This window comes from Chrysemys picta, unplaced genomic scaffold, assembly GCF_011386835.1.
Source record: "Chrysemys picta bellii isolate R12L10 unplaced genomic scaffold, ASM1138683v2 scaf15, whole genome shotgun sequence".
Lineage (NCBI taxonomy): Eukaryota > Metazoa > Chordata > Testudines > Emydidae > Chrysemys > Chrysemys picta.
Genome location: NW_027052722.1, coordinates 310,978 through 316,205, shown reverse-complemented (window position 1 = coordinate 316,205; position 5,228 = coordinate 310,978).

Here is a 5,228-nt window from a genome sequence, read left to right as displayed (position 1 = left end):
CCTGATTGATTTCTCCTTGTTTTAAGATCCAAGAGGTTTGGATCTTGATCCACCAGGAGTTGGTGGGAGGAAGGAGGGGGATGGTTAATTCTCCTTGTTTTTAGATCCAAGGGGGTTGGATCTGTATTCACCAGGGAATTGGTGAAAGGTTTCTCAAGGCTTCCCAGGGAAGGGAATCCACTTGGGAATGGTGGCAGTGGACCAGATCTAAGCTGGTAGTTAAGCTTAGCAGTTTTCATGCAGGCCCCCACATTTGTACCCTAAAGTTCAGAGTGGGGAAGCAGCCTTGACAAGAGTCTAGTGACTCTCTCACCCTGGGCTCTCCCCAGTATAGACTCTTGTTCGCACTAGTCAAATGATGTTCAAATGCTGAGAAGGAGCAGGGAAGAGGCACAGAAATGACTTGTGGCCTGGCCAGCACACCTTCGGGCAGGCAACCCGAGGGGCTGCAGCTAGTCAGCTTGACGAAGCAGTTCCAAGGTCTGTCATTAAGGTCTATAGTCACCCAGCAGGAGGAGGTAGCTGCATTTCAGGTTTTTGCTCTAGCAGACAAAGGTGTAAGGAGAGCTGGCAAAGCTGATGTTAGAAACATTGACACTGGAAATCCATGTAAGTGTAGAAGAGTGACGGAAGCAATCGTGCGGGGATGTGGGAATTCACTCTCACCTGGCCTCTGGGGCTGGAGGCAGCACGTGGCTGGCACTTCTCGCTCCTGCCGTACGAGGGGCAGGTGCTGCTACCGACTGCTCCCCCTAACCCCCGCCCTGCTGCGCTCTGGGGATGCTGCCCTGGTGTGGAGCTCTCAGGTGTCTTGAACTGGAATTTGTTTGGAGAGAAACTGCTAAGGAGCCTTATCAGCCCCGAGCAGAGAGTACCTGGGAGCCTGCCTGGGTCGGGCGGGTCTGGTACAGCCTCCCCCAGATAAGGCTCTTCCCTGGATCTGCCACCCATTGGAATCTGGAACGATTCCCTCCGAGGTAACACCCGGGGCAGCCAGGGCAGGGCACGGCCTCCTCCCCGGGAGCGTTAGGGCTTTCAGGAGTCAGAGGTGTCAGCGGAGCAGGTTGTATGTTAAAGCAGCGAAGGCAGTTGGGGGGCAGAGGAATTGGGTGCTTTGCCATTGCACTTGATCAGCTCAATTTGAAAATTCTTTCAAAGGAAATCCAGATGTATACATCTGACTGGGGTACATGTACACACATACACACGCATACTCACATGTGCACACACTCATGTGCACATACACGTACACACATACATACGCACATGTACACATACATATATATACAGACGTACACATACACGCACACACGCTGTCCCTGGAGCGCCCCAGGATGCGACTGACGGGGTGGCTGGCTATTATGGAGGCAGAAGGGGGTTGGGAGAAAATAATCAAGAAGAACTTTTGCTGAAAATGCAAACCTAAGCTGGAAATCTGTGCAGGGCTGGGCTCAGCGAAAATGATCTTTTGAGCTGCTCTTATTAACTGTGGTCCTGTACTTCCTGGTTTGCGTCGGACCCAGGCAAGAGACTGGGCTGCTCTCAGCTGTAGAAGCCATTGGAATGAGCCAGGTCGGAATGAGCCGGGCCCTCAGAGCCTTCTGCCACCAATCGCTCCAGCAGTCACTGATCCACACCAAACCACGTCCTTCCAGTCAGGCAGTTTCATATGCACACGTCAAACCCTTGGTTTGCCACTCAGACACCATGGTGATGGGCACAGTAAGGACAGAGAGACGCTAAACAGGCAGACAGACAAGGAAATAGTGGCCCTGCCTACAGGTGTGTGTGTGGTGCAAACGGATGAACACCAGTTGCTGGCTGAAGGCACAACCTTAATACCTGCATCTCCTGTCTGTCAGCTATCGTTCGCTTGGCAGCCTGAGCTCCGATTTCTAACGCAGCGTTTTGCTCTGGCCTATTGTGGTTCTCATGTCCTGGGGCGCCTTGGCCCCTGGTATCAGGAGCGGTGCTAAGGAGGCTGCTTTTCAAAGGTCCTTAAGTAGGGTTGTCAACTTTCTACTTGCACAAAACCAAACGCCCTTGACCCAACCCCTTTCATGCCCTTCCCGAAGGCCCCACCCCCACTCACTCCAGCCCAGCCCACCTCCCTCAGTCGCTGGCTCTCACACCCTCACTCACTTTCACTGGGCTGGAGCTGGGGGGTTGGAGTGCAGGGAGGGGTGAGGGCTCCGGTGGGGATGCGGGCTCCGGGATTGGGCTGGAGATTAGGGGTTTGGGGTGCCAGAGGGGGATCCGGGCTGGGGCAGAGGGTTGGGGTGCGGACTCTGGGAGGGAGTTTGGGTGCGGGAGGGGACTCAGGGCTGGGGTAGGGGATTGGGGTGGGGGTGTGGGGTCTGGGAGGGATTAGGGTACAGGAGGGGGTTCCGACCTGGGGCAGGGGGTTGGGGTGCCGGGTGTGAGGTCTGGGAGGGAATTTGGGTGTGGGAGGGGGTTTCGACCTGGGGCAGGGTTTCTGGGTGCGAGCTCCGGCCAGGCGGCGCTTACCTCAGCCGGCTCCTGGTCAATGGCACACCGGTGCTAATGCAGGCTCCTGACCCCTGGTCTCCCTCCGCTGGCAGGCTCTGAGCAAGGCCTGCCCAGAGAACATGGATGACGAGCTCTCGATCCTGCTGACAGCACCCCCCAGCACAGACAAACTCCAGCATATCTTGGAGGTGAGTAGAATGGGGAGGGGCAGCAGGGGTTTTACCTTAGCCCTGGGGACTCCTAGAAAGAAGAGACTGGAAAATCCATGTTTCTATTGGATCCTTCCGAGTATGCATTCATGATATAAACTCACTGGGTGACCTTGGGGTAACTCACTTCCCCCTTACGGCATCAGTCTTCTCCACTATCAAATCTACACTGGGGAAGAAGGACAGAAGCCCCGACAATCACCTTCACCTCTGGGTGTCTGGTCCTGGGAGCCGAAACCAACTGGACTATCTGCCCCATCTCCTATACTGCCCTGCCTTTCCCTCCTAGGGCCTTGTCCTTAGTGCTCAGCCTGGCCCCTTCCCAGCTTGTCCCTGACCTTTAAAGGACGCTCCAAGCCCCTCCCATGCCTGCTTCCCTTGGGGTCTCTCTCCTGGCTGAGCACATACTGCCCTTCTATCTCTCAGCAGGCCTGGGTCCTAGTCACAGGCTGCGTCTTGTCACGTGACCCCCACACTTATTCCCTTCACCCTAGGGAGCTGCATCACCTGGGCCAGGTGCAGTTGAGCTCCAACCCCTTTCCTGGCCATCTCACCCTGGGACAGGTTGAAACTGGAAACCTGTGGGTAACAGTAACTGGTTGCTCGCAAAGGTGCTGAAGACACAATGGAAGAGGAAATCCTTTGGCCTGGATTGAAATTATTCCGACTGAAAGTGAATGAGAGAAAATAGGTCCAGAGTTCTCTTCCTGGCAGCAGAAAATGTAGCGATTGATAGAGGTTCAGGTCAGAAAGGACCATTCTGTGCATCTAGTCGCCCCTCCTGTATAACTCAGGGCCTAGAATGTGACCAAGTGGTTCCTTCAGCCAACCATAGCATGGGACTGAGCCAGAGCACGTCTTTTGGAACGACATCCACATGCAGGAGAGCCAGCTGTCTACCAGAAAATCTCTCTTCTGCAGTAACGTGGGGTTAAGGGACACGGGGGAAAAGACATGGAGGCTGTGACTAAACTTAGAGCAGCAAGGCCAGGATAACTGGGGCTAGGTCCCAGGCCTGGCTATCAGATCTGCTGTTTTCTATTCCTGGCTTTGGGACCATAAGCGAGTCTCTGCACCGCTGGGTGCCTCGGTTTCCCCAGCTATCAAATGGAGCTAATCAAGGTTTTGTTTGTTCTCCCCATTTTACAGGGTGGGAAACCGAGACACAGTTGGGACCTGTCTACACTACAGGTCTGTCGTGCGTTTGTAATCTGCTGACCCCCACATGTTGTTCAGAGCCTATGGACAACACAGCTCCTAAAGGTACGTTTGTTCTGTGCTTATCCCCTATGTACAAGCAGGGCTGGACAGCATTTCTCACTGTGCTGTGGGGAGCAGGTCCTGGGTACTAAGGGTCTGAAGAAGCTCTCAAGGACTAATTTTTTAAAATAATTGTTATCAATGACTTGGGAGAAAACATACAATCACTGCGGATAAGATTGGGGGGTGACAAAATATAGGCAGAGTGGTAATTCCTGATGGGGAGAGGGCAGTGATACAGAGCGATCTGGCTCATTCAGCCAGCTGGACCCATTCAAAGAAAACAAGTTTGAGCAGAGCCCAATGCAAGGTCCTATGCGTGGCAACAAGGCACGCCGGCCACACCTCCAGAATGGGGACGTGTATCCAGGAAAGCAGTGACTCTGAAAAGGATTTAGGGGCCAGAGTGGAGAAGCCACTCAACATGAGCTCCCAATGTGATGCTGTAGTGAACAGGGCTAAAGCCATCATTAGACGTAGGAGCAGAGCCGTGAGTAGGATAGGGAGGTGACACAGCAGCAGTGAGACTGCTATTGGAATACTGCCTCCAGTCTTGGTGTCCTCCTTTGAAAAAGATGGTCCTAGAAATTGGAGCTGGGGCAGCAAAGAGCCACCAAATGTTCTGAGGGCTGGAGAAAAATGCCTTCTAGTGAGCTATTGAAAGAGCTCAACCTGTTTAGCTTCTCAAAAGAAGATTGAAAGGTGACTTCACTGAAGTGTTGAAATGCCTTAATGGAGAGAAAATATTGGGTATTAAAGGGCTCTTTAATCGAGCAGAGAAAGGCAGAACAAGACCCAATGGCTGGAAGGGGAAAAGAGACAAATTCCTATGACAAATAAGGCACAAATATTCAACAGCGAGGATGATTGACCACAGGAAGAAGCTACCAAGGAAAGTGGTGGATTCTCCATCTCTTGATGTCATTAATAAAGACTAGATGCCTTTCCAGAATGTGTTTGCCCCAAAAGTAGCTATTGTGGTAGACAGGAGGCCTGTGATATGCAGGGGGTCAGATTAGATGCTCTAACGGTCTCTGCTGCCCATAAAGTCTACTCATTTCTGAGAAACCGAGTGTAGCATTGGGAGCAACTCGTGATGTTTTACTGTCTAGCCGGCTTGCTTCCTAGAATGAACACTCATTGAGTGGGGTGATCCACAGGGAGTAGCTCAAACCTCCAAAGTGTCTGGCCTGTGGCAGGACAGTAGCACTGCAGGGGAGGGGTGGGTGTGGCAGTGACATCACAAAGGCCTTTTGCAGCACCTCATCT